This window comes from Magnolia sinica, chromosome 12, assembly GCF_029962835.1.
Source record: "Magnolia sinica isolate HGM2019 chromosome 12, MsV1, whole genome shotgun sequence".
Lineage (NCBI taxonomy): Eukaryota > Viridiplantae > Streptophyta > Magnoliopsida > Magnoliales > Magnoliaceae > Magnolia > Magnolia sinica.
In genome coordinates, this window is record NC_080584.1 from 73,644,683 (window position 1) to 73,666,466 (window position 21,784).

The 21,784-nt window shown below is 40.2% G+C and overlaps 1 pseudogene; it reads left to right on the top strand.

The window, feature by feature from the left end:
- Window positions 1-17,438: 17,438 nt before the first annotated feature.
- On the top strand, window positions 17,439-18,670 carry LOC131220246 (uncharacterized mitochondrial protein AtMg00810-like; annotated as a pseudogene).
- The last annotated feature ends 3,114 nt before the right edge of the window (window positions 18,671-21,784 follow it).

Sequence of the window (21,784 nt, forward strand, 5' to 3'; positions counted from 1 at the left end):
TCACGCATTTCACGGTCAATTCCCTTCACTTCACGGTCATTTCCACGCATTTCACGGTTAATTCGCTTCACGATTATTTCCATGCATTTCACGATCATTTCTGGTGATTTCATGTTCATTCACGGTCATTTCCACTCATTTCACAGTCAATTCCCTTCACTTCATGGTCATTTCCACGCATTTCACAGTCAATTCCCTTCACTTCACGGTCATTTCCATGCATTTCACGGTCGATTCGCTTCACTTCAGTGTCATTTCCGTGCATTTCACGGTCATTCCCGCTGATTCCGTGTTGATTCACGGTCATTTCCACGCACTTCACGGTCAATTCCCTTCACTTCATGGTCATTTCCATGCATTTCACGATCATTCACGGCGATTTCGTGTTGATTCACCGTCATTTCCATGCATTTCACGGTCAATTCCCTTCACTTCACGATCATTTCCACGCATTTCCTGGTCATTTCCACGCACTTCACTATCATTTCTATGCATTTCACAGTCATTCTTGATGATTCCGTGTTAATTCACGGTCATTTCCATGCATTTCACGGTCAATTCCCTTCACTTCACGGTCATTTCCACGCATTTCACGGTTAATTCGCTTCACGATTATTTCCATGCATTTCACGGTCATTTCTGGTGATTTCGTGTTCATTCACGATCATTTCCATGCTTTTCACGGTCAATTCCCTTCACTTCACCGTCATTTCCATGCATTTCACGGTCATTTCGCTTCACTTCACGGTCATTTACGTGCATTTCACAGTCATTTCCGGTAATTTCGTGTTGATTCACGGTCATTTCCATGCATTTCACAGTCAATTCCCTTCACTTCATGGTCATTTCCACGTATTTCACAGTCAATCCGCTTCACTTCATGATCATTTCCATGCATTTCACGGTCATTCCCGGCGATTCCGTGTTGATTCACGGTCATTTCCATGCATTTCACGGTCAATTCCCTTCACTTCATGGTCATTTCCATGCATTTCACTGTCAATTTGCTTCACCTCACAGTCATTTCCGTGTTGATTCACGGTCATTCCCGGCGATTCTGTGTTGATTCACGGTCATTTCCACGCATTTCACGGTCAATTCCCTTCACTTCACGCTCATTTTCACGCATTTCACAATCAATTCGCTTCACTTCACAGTCATTTCCATTCATTTCACGGTCATTCCCGGCGATTCCATGTTGATTCATGGTCATTTCCATGCATTTCACGATCAATTCCCTTCAATTCACGGTCATTTCCATGCATTTCACGGTCAATTCACTTCACTTCACAGTCATTTCCATGCATTTTACGGTCATTCCCGGTGATTCCGTGTTCATTCCCGGTCATTTCCACGCATTTCACGGTCAATTCCCTTCACTTCACGGTCATTTCCACGCATTTCACGGTCAATTCCCTTCACTTCACGGTCATTTCCACGCATTTCACTATCAGTTCACTTCACTTCACGGTCGTTCCCGCGCTATTCCGTGTTGATTCACGGCCATTTCCATGAATGAAGGGAAATGAAGGAGAATTAACCGTGAAATGCACGGAATTGACCGTGAAGTGAAGGGAATTGACCATGAAATGCATGGAATCGATCACGAAGTAAATGAAATGAATGGAATTGACCGTGAAATGATTGAAATTGACTGCGAAGTGATTGAAATGGATTTTCGACTATTGACCTGATGGAATCTTGGAAAATAACCAGGTTAGTTGGCTAAAGTAGCTTCTCCTGCCCCAAAATCATATAGGGTATATCAAGTAACTAATTTAGGTTTAGAAGATATTCTTGTTAAATGAATAAAGAAGGAAATGAAAAAAAGAGAGAAAAAAAAAATTTATATGCTTATACATACATACGTATTTATATAAATGTGTTAGAGAAAATTGTAGGTAGAATAAAGTTCTCCACGTAAAAAAAAAAAAAATTTTAAAAATACATTGACTATTGTCACGAAGGTTCGTCTATGGCTACGGTTATAATCCACAACTATAGGGACTGCTAGATCGGTGTGGTCTCGCCGGACAAGCCAGCAACTGGCACGGGGGCCGCTAGTTCGGCGAGCCCACCCCGGAGAGTCCTCTATGGCTACGGTTATAATATGTAGCCATAAGAGTCACAAAAGTTTTGGAACATTATGAAATTTGTTTTTCCTCTTCATCCAGGTCCTGTGACCTTATGAATGGATTGGATAGAAAATAAATGTTATGGTGGGCCTACAAAATTTTTAACGGTGAAAATCATTTTCCCGCTACTCTTTGTGGTGTGGTTTAGTTGATTTTTGAATACGATTTTTTCTTTTTGATAATGCTCCGAAATGATCTCACAATATGGATGAACGTTGTGGATATAATAAATACATAACTGTGGGGCCCATGTAACTTTGATATCTTTTGAACCGTTCGTACAACTCGGAGTTCGATGAGCATCAGCGCTGGTCTTCGAGTAACAGGCGATCTGCTTCCGGAAAGAAAGGAGGGGCATTTTCGACCTGAGAAATGAGGCCGTACAGCCGGAGCTTATTCTTGAGAGAAAAAAAGCAAGTGGGCTTCAGAAGGTTGATGGGCCATATATGGGTCGTACAGTTGGAGATTACTCTTACATTTAAGTTCGTGCGCATGGCTCCACTGAAACCGGACTTGGATTGCGTACTACCCCCGCCCGTCCTTAGAACGGGCAGGTCTGTGGGTGGGCCCACCGTGATGTATTTGTACATCCAAGCCGTCAATTCCTTTTTTTCAGATTATTTCAAGGCATTAAAACAAAAATCAAGTGGACCACACCAAATAATAAGCTTGGTTGCATTAAAATGCGAAAAGCTTTACATGTTAGTTGCATTAAATGCAAGAGTCATGGTGTTGTCGTTTAATCGTTGGATCTGACTCATTTTTATTTTGATGCCTTAAAATAATAAGAGAAAAGGGATAGACGGCTTGGATGTACAGATACATCACAATGGGCTCGCCTACAGAGCTGCCCGTTCGGAGCTAGGGACGGGCGGGGGTAGTACGCAATCCGCGTCCACTGAAACCAACTGGTAGCTGGAAACGGATTGGCTACTCCCCCTTGCCACTAGCCAGGTAGCTGGTGGTGGGTGCTTTGTGGGACCCACCATGGTGTATGTGTTTCATCCATGCTGTTCATCCATTTTTATGGATCATTTTAGGGCTTGATGCATAAAATGAGAGGTATATAAATCTCAGGTGGACCACACCATAGGAAAACAATAGTGATTAGATATCCACCATTAAAATCCTCCTAGGGCCCACTGTAATGTTGATTTAATATCCAATCTGTTGATTAGGTCATAAAGACCTAGATGAAGATAAAAAACAAAGATCAGCTTGATCCAAAACTTTTATGGCCCTCAAAAAGTTTTTAATAGTCAAAGTTCATTCAACACTTTTTCCTGTAATGTGGTCTGCTTGAGATTGAGATATAACTTATTTTTAGTATCAAGCCCCAAAATAATTTGTAAAAATGGATGAATGGAATGGATGAAACACATACATCATGGCAGGGCCCACAGAGCACCGACCAGCCATTTGGCTAGTGGCATTTTTTTAGCCAATCCGTTTCCCTGGTAGCTTCGGCTACCTAAGAATCTTCATGGGTGGGTTGAGACAACACGTCAGCACCCCAGAGTCGCTACTGAAGTGACGTCACCAAGTTCCGTGGGCCCCACCATGATGTATGTTTTGTATCCACACTTTTCATCCATTTGGAGAGATCATTTTTGGTCAATATCCAAAGAATTGAGTTAAATCCAAAGCTCCAGTGGGCCCTGGCACAGAAAACTGTGGGGAGAGTAGTGCCTACCATTAAGAACTTCTAAAGGCTACAAAAGTTTTAGATTAAGCTGGTGTTTGTGTTTTCCCTTATTTCATGTCTTTTTAAACTTTTGAACGGGTTGGATTTCAAATAAACATTATGGCAGGCCTTAGGATAGTTTCAACAGTCGGAATCACTCTCCCCACTGTTTTCTGTGACCGGGTCCACTACAGCTTTTAATCTGACTCATTCTTTTGCTCATGCTCTAAAATGATATCTCAAAATTGATGGACATCTCAAAATTGATGGACGGTATAGATATAACACATACATCATACTGGGGCCACCGAACTTGGTGACATCATTTCAGTAGCCAACTCGCTCTTCAACCTGTTAGTATTTAATCCACGTCCGGTGGAAACAGGAGGACGTGGATTGTGTCCCACCCCCCGCCGGTCAGCGCCAAATGCCCACAGTTTTACATAAGCAGGCTCGACGGTTAGATAAGCCTACACAAGGTAGTGATTAAGATTAATGGGTCGAATTCATAAATGGATGTGTACATGCACGGATATAATGAGTCCATAGTTGGTTTGTCATGATTGGGTGGCCTAAATGTATAATAGACTGGCCTAAAAGTATAATAGACAGCCAAATGTCTAAGTTTAGTGATGTGTAGCATTTCCAACAATTTGTTTGATGGCTTATTGAGTATATGATAATTAGGGCTGAAAGTCCGGCGGGTTGGGTTGGGTTGGGTCAGGTTGGTGATCTAGCCCAACCCAAGTTTCTTATACCTCAACCCTAACCCAACCCAACCCAACCCAACCTTGGCATGGGAATTCTCAATCTAAGCCCAACCCAAGTGGGTTCGGTCGGGTTGGCCAGGTTGGTCGGGTAGATATATGTTAATATTTTCATTATTACATTAGTCTATTATATTTTCAATACAAGTTTTATTTTTTATACCTATAATTGTATTAATTATATATGTAGTTATTTATCATAAAAAACAAACATTTTTTCTAAACAAACAAGCTAAAATATAGGACAACTACTCCTTTGAAATTTGTACTATGCATCAAGCAATCAATTTGGGAGAGAGAAATCCAGTGTATCTTATTAGCTTGAGTCATCGGAAATGACGTAGACCAATAAAACCTGATGGCATTGGAATTTTTTGTGCCTTCAACATCGACGATCCACACTCAATTATAATAAATTTATAAGGAACTTATATATTGATCGGGTTCGGGTTGGGTCGGGCAACCCAAGACCTCAACCCGAGCCCAACCCAAGTTTTATCGGGTTGACATTTGTATGGCCCCAAGCCCGAGATCAAACGCTATACATCCTGCCCAAGCCCAACCCATTGTCGGGTTGATCACGGGTCGGTCGGGTTGAACCCGCCCAACTTTCAGCCCTAATGATAATATATTGGATATTGAAAAACATTATAAGGCATACATGGGTTTAAGTGTGTTCGTGTGCACAAGTCCAAGTGTAATTCTCTTAAAAACACAAGTTTAAATTAGGATATATACAAGAATAATCACTCATGTACCTACACAAGCGCAAGAATTTTCAGTGTTACGGACAGTCTTTTAGACCCGGATGGTCGTGAGACGACTTAGACAGTCGTGGTTTAGTCAACATGTTGTAACCAAACAATCAAAAAAAAAACAAAAAAAAACAAAATTAAAAAAAAAAGGAAAGAAAGAAAGAAAAGAAAAGAAATCAAACCCAATATATATATATATACATATATATATAAGTATAATTCTCCAAAAATCACCCATTTCCCTCTTAAGATAGTTATATCCCTATACTAATAGTTAAAATTATGTGGAATAGTCAACCACAACGCATGCATGCGAAAATTTAATGGAGCTTAGAATTACGGCTAAGTCCCAAATGGGGTGAATAGGATCACTTACAATCTTACACAAGGACTTAAACGCATGTACACTCTTATGTCAGAGGAACACGTTTCCACCTCGGTCTGTGGCTCCCATAAGATACTTTGCTTGATTATCTATTGACTAACTAACAACCACTAGCGATCCTAAACCAAGGCCATACGTACACTCTCGCTGGAGGCTTCCCAATGAGACTAACATGTACACACTCATGTCCAGTGAATTTATCCCTACACAAGAGCATAGGTCCTACACAAGAACTTATTCAAGTTTATGTCATAAACTTTTACACTCAATCCTACACAAGGAATGAGTATATGGACTCTATAATTAACAACCTTACTTGTAGGATTGAGCCCCGTTGATGTGTCTTGCTCGAATTGCTTGATCGATGCTCTCATGTGCTTCAATCAGCTCTCATTGTAGTTCCTCGATCGTTGACATCGATGCTTAAACTCTTATGATCAACCGCCTTGCATATGATGCCCCGATGAGGTGACCAATGTGGTGGGAGGATGGTGGAATCTCCTACAAATAATGGATAGTTGATTTCCTATGAGATTCATCTAGATGGGTGTTCTAGGGGATTTAGATAAGAATTTGACTATATGCTCATGTATAATCTTTAGAACAAGCGAGATATCAAGGTTATCTTCATAATCAATATTAAAATTCTCATCTGAGTGGTAAAGCTCAAGAAGATGACTTAAACCTCACTGGTTTAGAGGCTTAAAATGAGGGATATGAGTGGAGAATCACCTAGGCTTCTACTGCACTAAAACTCATCATAATGCCCAAGGTCCAATTGCCCTTTATAAAGGAATTATGTTCCAACGGTATAAAAAATAAAATTAAAAAAAAAAAAAGACAAAAAACAGCACCTTCAATCAATCGAGCGATGCCTTTGATCGATCAAAGGACCCTTCAATGGGATCAATAAACTCTAGCATTTAGATAGGTAGTTGGACATTTTTTGTAACATTAGATTGATCGAGCCATGACTTTGATCAATTGAAGGTTCGCTCGAGACACATCGATGGTTAGTCGATGAGATTGAGCTTCACTCGAAGAGTATTGTCTTTTACAGATATTTTTACAATAGCTTTAAACATCATTTAACCTTACTTATCATGTGCAATTAGGCTCCTAAGGCTATGGAATGATCACTCAAAGGTTTATCTATTAAGGCATAATCATTTAAAGGCTACGGTTGTTTTGGGTCTAAGGTTAGGGTTACCAAAGCACATCATTTACCTGTTGTTTACTCCTTGATGCTCCGTTTTCTATTGTGTCTTTGGCCTTCAGCTTCCGAGGACTTAACCGACTCCCTGAGATATGGACTCATGTGATTGACAAATAGGTGCAAAAATCAGTGCATTAACTGCAACTTTATGATCATGACCAGGAACAAAGGCAGTTAGGTTGTCAATCGCTTAACAATGACAGAATCCAACTATAGGCCGCTAATATGCAAAAGAGAGAGAGAGAGAGAGAGAGAGAGAGTGAGAGAGAGAGAGAGAGCACGCTTAAGTAGAATAGGTGAGGTAAAAACTCAAAAGTGCACCTTAAATAAAAATAACGAGCTCATAGAAGGCCTAGTAAAATCCCAAAAAGGCACCAGAGGTTTTAAAAAAAGCATAGCTACTAAGGGGCAAGTAAGATCAAACACCCGAGACACAGTGAAAAATTTTAAAGGGCGCTGTGGAAAAAAATGACAAGCAAGTCAGACGTAGCAAAAACCTAAAATGGTATAGTGAAAAATAATGACAAGAAAAAAAATCGAAAAGTAAAAAAAACACGTATATGAAATATTTGAGCAATATGAACATTCAAAAGATGTAAAGATGACAATGATGAGTGAAGAATTCTTTTTTAGCTCTGCCTAAATCTTAATAGCATAATACCATTGCACACTACTACCTTAAAGGGATTGAGACCCTCGGTGAACAATTCAAAAATTGGGCATGACATTCAACCGAGTCAGAATATTTAGATACCTACATCTATAGGCGTAATACATCCAAACCATGCTCACACAAACAAACTAACACCAATGTTTACATTTTCATTTCATTTTTTAAAAAATAAATGCATTATCTCCTACCACGTACAAATAGATATATATATATATATATATATATATATATATATATATATATATATATATATATATATATATATATATATATATATATATAAACAAATAGCTAGAAAAATATGTCTCCAGCCTACATTATTCGAGTAATGAGTACTTCAAAGCACCTGATCCAACATCAACCTCGATGACTACTCAGGCAAGTCTCTCTTCCTCCAATTCCTCAATCCTCTTACTTAAGTGCTCTCTCTCTCTCTCTCTCTCTCTCTCTCTCATAGATGATATTAAAACTCCTTCGACCACCAAGTAATCTCGCCTAGTTAGTATAAGTTAATACCAAAAAATGAGCAGTCAACACATCGTGGCGTATAAGATTTGAAATTACACGTGGAGGGCCTACGGGTTGTGCATGGAAGCTTGGCGAAGCTAAGGAATGAATGTTGTGTCCTAAAAGGGGGGTGATTAATTAGGGCCAAATAGAAACTTACGCCTTTTAAAACATAATTTCCTAACTTAAACTAATATTCAAATTACACTAAGAAAGATAATTAACTCTAAGGCTTTCAAACTAACAGAGGGTCCAATTAAATAGACTACAAAAGATTTAACAATTAAGCAACTAGTTACAAACATGATAGTGTACATGTGTGTGTGAGATGTGTGACCTATCATCTTCTAGCATCTATCTAATCATGCATACATATAATTAGACATTCAATCACATAAGCATAATTAAAAAAGTGCTCAAATAACAATCCTAAATACAAGCATATATAGTGGTTCAATTTTTTTACTCCACTCTCGGTGGATGCACTCAACTCATGAGTGTATTGTACTTCACTATTGGAGGTTTTAAATCAAGTTCACCTCTAACCTTTACAATCCTACACAATGACTATAATGCCTCGAACTTTTCAATATTCGTGTATTGAAAGTTCTCGAGCGTTACCTAGAAATTAACCTATATGTACATGTGTATCATACCAATCTAATTATCCTAGCCTTACATCCTCGCCCTAACACAAATCTAATTGTTGGGAATGATCCTCATGCGTAGATCCATAGATCTGACCATTGATTTTAAAGACCACACCATCCATCATGAGACTCGACTTATGTACTTCCCTCAAGTAAATTAGAGAATAACTGACTATCCATAACAACTTAGATGTAAGTTCATTTGTAAGATATATTTGGAAAAGTGCATAAAAGCCTATAGAACCATTGGATTTCACAAAATTCTAAGATCAGCGATAATTACGAAAAATACCACTAACCTAAACCCCAAATCCCAAATCACATGTTTCCTATGATCCAGTTAATGAGAAATTTAACACCAGGCCTATACATCATAGATTAACCATACATGTCAGTTTTCTACCGTTGGATCCTCATAAAATTGGCCTAATGGGGGAAATCATCTCTAACCATCGATTATTAGCCACTTGATCTTAGGATGTGCTTCAAATTTGGGCTCAACCCTTAAATTAGATAGATAAATGAATGGACGATGTAGATCTCTCATTCAGAAATCATAATGGACCCCATGCTTGAGTTGCATGTACACCACTGTGGTGCACCCGCTGTGTACCGGGTCAGGAGCGTCGGTCAGCACGCACCAACCCGACTCCTGTTCGGGCACGGAGAGATTTCTCTCTGTTTTCTGCCACTGCGTAACGGACAGACCACGACCGTTTAAGGACTGCTATGGCCCACCATCACGGTCCCCTCGGAAGATCCAGACCGTTCACCTAGTGAAGAAGGAAAGGAAACCCAACCTATCCCCACTTTCGACACCAGATTTGGATAGGAAAGACGGGGAAGAAAGCGTTCGTAGATGGGGGATTCGCAGGCCATCTGCTGGAATGAATCTAAGGACCCATCATCATCCGTAGGGCTGATCTGAACCGTCCATCATGCTCATGGGATGATTTCGATCAGATCCCAATGTTTCCCACCTTCGATTAGGTCGCATCCCCGCCCGCAAGCTGCGTCGATAAGAGCTAGGGCGGATTTCACTCCGCATTGTAGAAGAGACTGGTAAGGGAGTTTCGACCCTATCATGGCCGTTCAAACCTGAAGAGAGAGGGTACTGACCACTCCCAAGAAGGCTGATCGGGACGTTTAATCGGTATGAATGCCGATTTTGGCTGGGACGCAAGTCCTCTTCCAGAAATCGTTGCGCAAGAGAATCCTAGCGCGTAACTGATTACGAGCCTTCGCAGGACGTTCTGGAAGGTGCGCTACACTATAAAAGGGGCAGTGCACGTCCAGGAGGAAAGAAAGAGAAAGAAAGGAAAGAAGAAGAAAGAGAGAGAGAGAGAGAGAGAGAGAGAGCGCTCGACCAGGAGCAGCACCCATGAAAGAAAGAGAGAGGGATTCGGCAACTAACTGCCCAGGTTGCTGCCGTCCAGCGAAGGAGAAAAAGAAAGAGAAGAGGAAGAAGAGGGAGCTCTGTTCGTCCAGCGGTTTCCAAGGGAGAAAGGAAAAAAGAAAGGAAAAAGAAGAAGAAAAGAAAAGGAGGAAAGAAAGAAAGAAAGGAAAGGAAAGGAAAAGATAGGAAGAAAGAAAGAAAGAAAAGGAAAGAAGAAAGAAGAGAGACTAAGGTCTGGCCAACCGTTGTTGCAGCCACAGTTCACCCAAGACATCAACTCAACCGGGATCACCAGTAGAATCATCCACGTTCCTAACCCTATAATGATCAAAGGTACTAATCATAGAATTCTAACAGTTCTTAAGAACTTAAGATTGTTCAAGTTGACGTAGCAAAAGATCGATTGAAACTAAGCTCGATCGGATGGTGATTAGAGGTGATCCGAAATATATCCACACCTATCCTGATCTATCCCAGTTATTCACTCTAATCCCAACCTAAACCATAAAACTTAGCATACGGAATAGTACTATAACCTAACGTAAGTGAATCCTATCTGTACTAGATTTGAAGCGTGAAGTCAAGATCTAACGGCATTGGAAGGGACCGAAATTAATAGGTGAGGGTTCTATCCTTTAGGCTTACTCTAATTTAAGTTGATAATTGAAATTTGCCTTTTCCTGTCTTCATGAATTTGAATTCATCTTTACATGTATCTCATCTAGACTTTACATATCACTTTGAATCTTCCATGCTATTATATGTTTCACATCAATTATTGATCTCTTTCGTGCCTTTTACGATATGAATTATCTTATAAGGTCATGTTTATATGTTCTCTGGGAATTATCCTATCAATTAATTTATTGGCCCCTTTGGGATTATGACATGATGTCAAATACAAGAGAATTTCTCCAAATTTATGTGAGGCCATGGATGCAAGCCTTGCCCCTGCCTCATCAATTATCGAGTTGGCCTTGCCACTCGTCTCTATATTTGAGTTGGCTCTGCTACTCCTCTTTATATTTGAGTTGGCTATGCCACTCGTCTCTTTATTTGAATTAGCTCTGCCACTCTTCTTTTATTGAGTTGACCATTGTCACTCTTCTCTTATTATATTGACCTTGTACCGTCTATCTTTAAAAGCACGGACATATATCTTGTTATTCCAGAACCTCCATGATTCAGTTTTATTCTTAATGATTTAGCTATATTCTCTATAATGTGCAAGTGATGTGTTATATCACGACTAGTGATTCAATTATCCTATCATGGACGTAATGCGATACGGTAGCGGCCCTCTTGGTCAGCACGTAATTCCGTGGGTTGGTTAGCGTGGTGCACAATCGATGTATGTAAATCGGCATACGTGTTATATCAACTTTTCGGGATTGGATGTTGCAAATAATCGCTCAATGAACACATCATGTTACGTAAATCCTCCAACCGCGTGTTATGTTGCCTTAAGATATTCGTATAAATCCACGTTAGCGTTGGCCATGCCGGCGAATATTGGTAGTTATGGGATGCAGGTCGAGCCGGGTTTCCTATGAATTATATTCCACATTGTGACGATCACTACGTATGATGAGCCACACACACCATGCTAGGCATGCATCTCATTTAGTTTATTTACACATACTGATATCTTATGTATTAGTGGAGTACGAGATGTATCAGTACCGTTACTTTACTTTTATGGAACCCTTTTATATTGCTTCTATAATTCTCTTGAATTATTATTAATCTTAAAGGTTAACCTTCGCTATGAGTAGGGCATTGACCCTCTCCCAACCGTATAGTTGTTACAGGTGACGTAAAGGTTTAAAGACGTAGAGGGTACACTTCCTGTAGAAGACTACGCTGAAAGAATTTAAGCTAAATTACTTAATTAAATTTATACTTCCGCTGTGAACTCTAATGTTGTAATAAACCTCCCATTATGAGGTCATTTGATTATTATTTTACTCTGATGAAATGTATTCAATACAGTTGATTTTTTTTCTTGTAAATGTTACCTTCATGAATGTATTTCGATGTGACCCAAATGAAAAAAATAAAGTGCGATTTTCTAAAGCATCCAATTTATACATCATTAACACCCGGTTTCCTTAGGCTCGAGTACAAACTCTAGCTGTGAAAATTTCGGGCTGTTATAGTTGGTATCAGAGCACGAGAATGAGATTAACTAAGGGAGTGGACCACCACAAAATTTTTCACGATTACGATATATAATGAATTAGTGACATATACTCAATTGAATTCCTAAGTAAACTAGGAGTTGAAGAATTAGAAACCTATATTTAGGATCCCCATTGGAAATATTCAAGTTAGACATGGAATTTAGAAACTGCGAATCTAGGTCCCCATCAACCTCCCTCTAAAGAATTTTAAATCCATTGTCGTCTAGTCTAGTTAGGATACCTGATTTTCACCCAGGCGACCCGGGTTCAAATCCCAGCAACAGAACCACAATCAGGAAAGGAGTAAGTGAGCTAAGTCAATTGTCAAATCTCGAGGTCGAGATTTTGTTTAAGGGGGGTAGGCTGTAGCATCCCCAATTCATGTAATCAGTTACACATACCCAGATGTATAAATATATATCTACCTTACGAGCGATACGCTGAAAACCTAAGCATAATAAATCAGTGACGACAGTATTTTGGGCAGTGTATTTGATAATCAAGTATGCAACAGAAGCTTAATAGGCCATGTAGAGTCATCCACTTCAAGGGTATAAGACTTCGTACCGTTTTTCCCATAAGTTTAGAATAACCGAAGTTACGGACTGATAGAACCATATTTATGTGAAATTTACATGGTTTGACTCAAACTCTAAGTCCTAGAAAATCTCAAAAGATTCCAATGCTCTAATTAAGTAAAGGATCGAGCTTTTGACAGGATTATGAATTGACCCTACGTGTGAGTTACGTGTAAACCACTGTGGTGCACCCGCTGTGCACCGGGTCAGGAGCGTCGGTCAGCACGCGCCGACCCGACTCCTGTTCGTGCACGGAGAGGTTTCTCTCTCTATTTTCTGCCGCTGTGTAACAGACGGACCACGACCGTTTGAGAACTGCTATGGCCCACCATCACGGTCCCATCGGAAGATCCAGACCGTTCACCTGGTGTAGAAGGCAAGGAAACCCAACCTATCCCCACTTTCGATACCATATTTGGATAGGAAAGACGGGGAAGAAAGCGTTCGTAGATGGAGGATTCGCAGGCCGTCCGCTGGAATGAATTTGAGGACCCATCATCGTCCGTAGGGCTGATCGGAACCATTCATCATGCTCCTGGGACGATTTCTATTAGATCCCAATGTTTCCCACCTTCGATTAGGTCGCATCCTCGTCCGCAAGCTGTGTCGATAGGAGCTAGGATGGATTTCACTCCGCATTGTAGGAGAGACTAGTAAGGGAGTTTCGACCTGATCATAGCCGTTCAAACCCGAGTATACAGGGTACCGACTACTCCCAAGAAGGTTGATGCGGACGTTTGATCGGTATGAATGCCGATTTTGGCTGGGACGCAAGTCCTCTTCCGGAAATCGCTGCGCAAGAGAATCCTAGAGTGTAACTGATTATGAGGCTTCGCAAGACGTTCTGGAAGGTGCGCTGCACTCTATAAAAGGGGCAGTGCACATCCAGGAGGAAAGAAAGAGAAAGAAAGGAAAGAAGAAGAAAGAGAGAGAGAGAGAGAGAGAGAGAGAGAGAACGCTCGACCAGGAGCAACACCCATGAAAGAAAGAGAGAGGGATTCGGCAACTGACCGCCCAGGTTGCTGCCGTCCAGCGAAGGAGAAAAAGAAAGAGAAGAGGAAGAAGAGGGAGCTCTGTGTTGGCGTGAGCTATAAGCAACCAATAGAGTTGTTAGCATGAGCTAAACAACTAAGAGAGATTTTAGCATTGTAAACAACCAAGAGAGTTATTGGCATGAGTTAAACAACTAAGAGAGATTTTAGGCATTTGAAATTTTTGACATCCCGTAGCATGAGTGTAGGAGACGGAATTGTATAGCAAAGAGATTTTATTTATTTATTTTTATTTTTTATTTTTTGTATATAACCTACGATTGAATGAAAAAGAATGAAGACAAAATTTTTTGACATGGTATCAAAGCCAAATGAGTTCTGACTTCCTGTATTACAATCCTAACTATACCTCCGTTCATGTCGAACTCTAATGATCCGAACTCCTCTGGCGGCATGTCCAATCTCTCTGACTCTATCCTTGAATTGACTACAAGGATGACCAAGGTTTTGAACAGCACTCAGAACTTGACCATCACCACTGAAACATTTGCTGCTCCGATCGGCATTAAGTTGGATGGTTCCAACTATGCACTGTGGTCCCAGGTTGTTGAGATGTATATCTCTGGCAAGGACAAACTGGGGTACATTAATGGTGACTTTCCCCAGCCGCTATCAACTGATCCCTCCTTTCGCAAGTGGCGCACCGATAACGTCATTGTTAAAAGTTGGTTAATTTCTTCCATGGATTCATCCTTAATTGGCAATTTTATTCAGTTTCCTATGGCAAAAGCAGTTTGGGATTCCACTACAACTACCTTCTTTGATGGTAGTGATACCTCACAAGTGTATGATCTTCGACAGCGTGTGACATGACTGAAGCAAGCTGCTTGCTCGCTAGAAAAATATTACACTAAGTTGCAGGGTTTATGGCGTGAAATTGATTTCCGCCGGCCAAATCCTATGGAATGCTCTGTTGATATTCAGCACTATAATCAGATCATCCAGGAAGATCGTGTTTATGTGTTTCTGGATGGTCTTGACGATCGGCTAGACAAAATACGGGCTGATGTTCTACAAATGAAACCGTTTCCTACTGTCGAACAAGCGTATGCACATGTTAGACGAGAAGCTATTCGACAGCAAGTTATGACTTCCCATGACACCAATGGGCTCCAGGGAGTTGTCTTGGCCTCCAAAGCCCTTACATTAAGCACTTTTGCCCCTGATAAATCTTCCAAGACCCGAAATTCTACTGATACGAAAAAATGTTCTCATTGAGGAAACCAGAAACACACACGTGAAAACTGTTTTAAGTTGCATGGGTACCCTAATTGGTGGCATGGTCTTCAAGCCCGTAAATGTTCTGATGGAACCGGAACTAATGGAAGTTCAGGCACAGTTGTTGTTGCTACTGCAGAGCCCCATCTTTCTCTTATACAACCAGCTGCAACGTCCACGGATGCTCCTCCCAACTTGAACTCAGGTATCCCTGGTCTTGCTCTTCCTACCTCCCACAGAGATGCGGACTGTAGTGCATGGCTTCTCGACTCAGGAGCCACTTACCATATGACATTTGCTATCTCAGACTTCTCTCAGACCTCTCTTCTGCGACGCACCAGCATAGCCAATGCAAATGGTATTATCTCACCAGTTACTGGAGCTGGCTCTGTGACCTTATCTCCATCTGCATTTATCTAATACTTTACTTGTTCCATCTCTATCCCATAAATTGTTGTCTGTAAGTCAGTTTACTGCGGACCTTGGGTGTGTTGTACTTATTTATTCAAATTTCTGTCTTATTCAAGATATTCTCACCAAGGAGATAATTGGACATGGTACTAAGAGGGGAGATTATATTATGTGGAAGACATCAGTATCAGCCAGGCCAATAACATGAACCATCCACATGCTGATAAAGAGACACTACTTTGGTTATGGCATCGACGCTTGGGATACCCGTCTTTTCCTTATTTGAAGCATGTTTTTCCTAATCTGTTTAAGCATTTACAGGCCTCTGATTTGAAATGTGACACTTGTATTTTGGCTAAGAGCCATCGCGCTACTTATCCATTAAGCATGACTAAAAGTGACAATCCATTTGTGTTAATTCACTCTGATGTATGGGGGCCCTCACCTGTTACTAATATGTCTGGCTTTCGTTGGTTTGTTATTTTTATGGATGATTGTACCCGTATGATATGGTTCTACTTGATGAAATACAAAGATGAGGTTCTCAGTGCCTTTGAAACATTCTATGCTATGGTTAGTACTCAGTATAATGCCACCATGAAGGTTCTCCACTCTGATAATGGTGGAGAATATGTCAATAAGCACCTTAAAGCGTACTTTACTCAATATGGTTTAATTCATGAAACGTCATGCTCATAAACACCTCAACAGAACGGTGTCACCGAGAGGAAGAATAGACATGTTCTTGAGACTACTCGTGCTTTGCTTCTCTGTGCTCATATGCCCAAACGTTTTTGGACCGATGCCGTCTCAACTGTTATCCATCTTCTCAACTGAATGCCTTCCAAGGTTTTATCCTTTAAGACACCACTCCAATGTCTTTCTACTTATGTGTCACTACCTACCACACTGATGCTTCCTCTTCGCGTCTTTAGGTGTGTCGTCTATGTGTATCTCCACAAGAACCTGCGCACTAAACTTAATCCGTGTGCACGTCAGTGTTTGTTTTTGGGCTATGGCATCCATCAAAAAGGGTACCGGTGCTATGATCCTACCACTCGCAGACTCTATGTGACTATGGATGTCCAATTCTTGGAGACTGATATGTTCTTTTCCTCTTCGGCACCTACTTCTACTCTTCGGGGGGAGATACATAATGAAGAGTTGAATTGGTTCCAACATGAGATGTCGAATGATAACTCAGGCATTGTGAACTGTGAAGCCGAGCCGCAAGAGCATGGTAGGTCGAATGATAACTCAAGCGTTGTGAACTGTGAAGCCAACTGTGAAGCCGAGCCGCAGGAGCATGGTGGGCCGAATGATAACTCAAGCGTTGTGAACTGTGAAGCCGAGATATATCCTAATGTAGAGCATGCAACATCTGAGACCGAACCTATATTCCCTCCCTCTGAAGTGCCGGCCGAATCATCTCCTGAGAGTACTCCTGAGGTAAGTACTGTTATTACACCCTTACATACCGATGATATAGATGCATCTGCAGGATATGTCTTACCTCACAGGTACAATCATGGCAAGCCACCTAACAGATACTCTCCAGATATTAAAGAACGAAGATCGAGGTATCCAATTGCTAACTATGTATTCACCAAAGAACTCTCTGAACCTCTCAAGAAATTTGCACAAGAACTCTCCATATGTCAGATTCCTACCAGTGTTCATGAGGCATTGGCAAATCCAAGATAGACCTGAGCTATAGAGGAAGAAATGGAGGCACTACTTAAAAATGATACATAGACTCTTGTTTCATTACCTGAAGAAAAACAAACCGTGGGGTGCAAATAGGTGTTCTCCATTAAACACAAAGCAGATGGATCTATTGAACGGTACAAAGCACGACTGGTAGCGAAGGGATATACACAAACGTATAGTGTCGATTATCAGGAGAATTTCTCACCTGTAGCCAAGTTGAATACAGTTAGGGTGTTATTATCTCTTGCAGCAAATCTTGATTAGCCTTTGTATCAATTTGATGTAAAAAAATGCTTTTCTCAATGGTGATCTCCAAGAAGAGGTTCATAGGGGTGTTCCTCCAGGTTATACAGCCTCTTCAAAGAATGGAGTGGTGTGTAAATTGCAGCGAGTGTTGTATGGACTAAAGCAATCACCATGAGCATGGTTTGGAAGGTTTAGCTTGGCAATGAAGAAATATGGTTTCCAACAAAGTAACTCTGACCATACTTTGTTCTTAAAGCATCAGTTGGGCAAGGTAACTGCTTTGATAGTCTATGTAGATGACATGATTATTACAGGAGATGATGAAGAAGAAATCTCTCTGCTTCAAAAGCAATTAGCAACTAAATTCGAGATGAAAAATCTAGGAGGACTCAAGTATTTCTTGGGAATTGAAGTTGCCAGGTCTAAGCAAGGTATATTTCTCTCCCAATAGAAATACATATTAGACTTGCTAACCGAAGTAGGGATGTTGAAATGTAAACCTGCAGACACCCCCATGGTTCAAAATCACAAGCTTGGAGAATATCCAAACCAAGTACCGACAGATAAAGGAAGATATCAAAGGTTAGTTGGTAAACCCATTTATCTCTCTCATACTCGTCCAGATATTGCATACGCTGTAAGTGTTGTAAGTCAATTTATGCATAATCCAAGTAAGAGTCATATGGAAGCAGTGATTCAATACTTGAAGTCATCCTCGAGCAAGGGGCTTATGTTCTCAAAACATAATAGTCAGTCGATGGTTTATGGATATACGGATGCGGATTGGGCAGGTAATATCACTGACAGAAAGTCCACCTCAGGATATTTTACATTTGTTGGGGGAAATCTTGTAACCTGGAGAAGCAAGAAACAAAAAGTGATAGCTTTGTCAAGTGCTGAAGCTGACTTTAGGGGAATGGCTAAGGGTTTTTGTGAACTCCTTTGGCTAAGAAAGCTACTCACTGAAATCGGGTTTGTCCCCACTTCCGAGATGAATCTCTTATGTGACAATAAAGCTGGAATTGTCATTTCTCACAATCTTATTCAACATGATCGTACTAAACATGTGGAGGTAGATCGACATTTCATCAAAGAGAATCTTGAAGAAAAAATAATTAAGTTTCCGTTTGTGAAATCCAAAGATCAGTTGGTGGACCTTACAAAAGTTGTATCTAGCAAGGACTTTTACAACTCACTTGACAAGTTGGGCATGCGAGACCTCTATACATCAACTTGAGGGGGAGTGTTGGCGTGAGCTGTAAACAACCAATAGAGTTGTTGGCGTGAGCTAAACAACCAAGAGAGATTTTAGCATTGTAAACAACCAAGAGAGTTGTTGGCGTGAGCTAAACAACCAAGAGAGATTTTAGGGATTTGAAATTTTTGACATCCCGTAGCATGAGTGTAGGAGACGAAATTGTATAGCAAAGAGGTTTTATTTATTTATTTTTATTTTTTATTTTTTATATATAACCTATAATTAAATGAAAAAGAATGAAGACGGAATTTTTTGACACTCTGTTCATCCAACAGTTTCCAGGGGAGAAAGGAAAAAAGAAAGGAAAAAGAAGAAGAAAAGAAAAGGAGGAAAGAAAGAAAGAAAGGAAAGGAAAGGAAAAGATAGGAAGAAAGAAAGAAAGAAAAGGAAAGAAGAAAGAAGAGAGACTGAGGTCTGGCCAACCGTTGTTGCAGCCACAGTTCACCCAAGACATCAACTCAACCGGGATCACCAGTAGAATCATCCACGTTCCTAACCCTATAACGATCAAAGGTACTAATCATAGAATTCTAACAGTTCTTAAGAACTTAAGATTGTTCAAGTTGACGTAGCAAAAGATCGATTGAAACTAAGCTCGATCGGATGGTGATTAGAGGTGAACCGAAATATATCCACACCTATCCTGATCTATCCCAGTTATTCACTCTAATCCCAACCTAAACTATAAAACTTAGCATACGGAATAGTACTATAACTTAACGTAAGTGAATCCTATCTGTACTAGATTTGAAGCGTGAGGTCAAGATCTAACGGCATTGGAAGGGACCGAAATTAATAGGTGAGGGTTCTATCCTTTAGGCTTACTCTAATTTAAGTTGATAATTGAAATTTGCCTTTTCCTGTCTTCATGAATTTGAATTCATCTTTACATGTATCTCATCTAAACTTTACATATCACTTTGAATCTTCCATGCGATTATATGTTTCACATCAATTATTGATCTCTTTCGTACCTTTTACGATATGAATTATCTTATAATGTCATGTTTATATGTTCTCTGGGAATTATCCTATCAATTGATTTATTGGCCCCTTTGGGATTATGACATGATGTCAAATATAAGAGAACTTCTCTGAATTTATGTGAGCCATGGATGCAAGCCTTGTACAATTTTAATTTACAATGAAAAGCTTAGCTAAAAAGTTCTGGTCAGTGTCAACTTTTCATTGCTCATATACTTTGAAATACAGTGATCAAAAATATTAAAAAACTACTGGCATCAGTCTGAAAATTAGACAGGTCCAATACTTATGTGGACCGCACTATAGGAAGCAGTCCCTATAGTGAAAACTCACTGTTGAAGCCTACCTATGAGCTGCCATCAAACCCGCTCGTAAGGTCATGTAGACGTGGATGAGGAGAAAACAAAAATATCAGATTGATTCAAAACTTCTACAGCTTGTAAAAGTTTCTGGTGGTGGGAATTTAATCCTCACTTTGGTTCACTTGAGCCGTGGATCTGCTTATTTTTGGGCTCATATTTTAAAATGAGATTAAAAAAAAAAATGGATGGACAGAGTAGATAAAACCATACATCACGGTGGGCCCCACAAAGCAGCACGCAGTCAGCTTCCAGCCAGCTTCCAAACTAGCTGGGAGTTATCTGATACTCTGGCGTCTGTGACGCTTGCTACGCAGGCAATAATAAATTGTAGACGTAGCATGCGTTTCCTTAGTTAAACTACCTAAATGTGAAACCGACTCTCTCACATTTCCAACATAAGATTGGTTGAATAATCCCAACCGCTTATTTGTATACACTTGTTTGTTGAAATTGTACTATTAGCTACTTTTCATTATTAACCGTTAAATAAATGTCCACAGAACGGATAGTCATGTATTAAAATCAGAGTATTTTTTTTTTCTAATGAAATATCTAAAGAGGGATCCATAATGTTTACAGTTTGATTTGGATTTCCTGTATTCCATGTACACAATTAAGAGTAATCTATAAGTGCATGCGTATCATCCATCACACTGCCGAGTAACAAAGTTTTTTTTTTCTACGCGCCGCGGAGTTTTTGTCGTTATCTAACGGTGGATTTTGTTTCGATTGCATTGGGCAATGTCGTAAATTCGAGAAGATCGTCGTTCCGGACAGAAGCGAGCCTGGACGGACTCGGTCCACGCAGGGGCTGTGGGGCCCACTGTAATGTATGGAGTTTATCTACGCCGTCCATCCATTTTTCTAGATCATTTTAGGACATTATCTCAAGAACGAGGCAGATCCAAGACCACACCACAGGAAGCAGCAGTGATAATGACGCCTACCGTTCAAATAAAAATAAGACTGTAAATGATTATCCGAACGGTGGTCCATGTTCAGTCGAACGTGTTGATTATATTATAGGTAGAGTCGCCTGTAATATGGCTAGAATTATCAAAATACTAGGACCCACATGATGAACGGCTTAGATATCCACACGAATGCAAGGATCGCAACTGTGGCCAGCGTGTAGAGATGCGAGTGGGCTTGGCAGAAGTCACACACGCAGCCTTCCGGTATCTTCGTTACTCACGTATGATAGATACCGGAGGTTAGAGCTATGTAGGGCCCATCATGGTGTGAATACGCCATCTAAACCATCCATTACATTCTCTTCCCATTTTAAGTCCTGGAACTAAAAAATATTGTTTGATTTATAATTCATGTAGGCCACACCAAATAGAATAATTGGGGATATTCGGGGAGAGTAATGCCCATCGTAGAAGCTTTTAGATAAGTGTTCAGGGTCCAGTGTGTTTTTTATATTCTATCCAAACCATTCATCAGGTGAAAATCAAGAGGATGAAGGTAAATAAAAAAAATAATACCGTTAAATATCTTTCATGGGCCACATCATGTGAATATATAGGTTATACTTGTTGTTGTACATTGGTCATTGTGGTGTGTCCCAGAAGAGTTTAGATCTTCATGATTATTGGAATGTATGGTAAA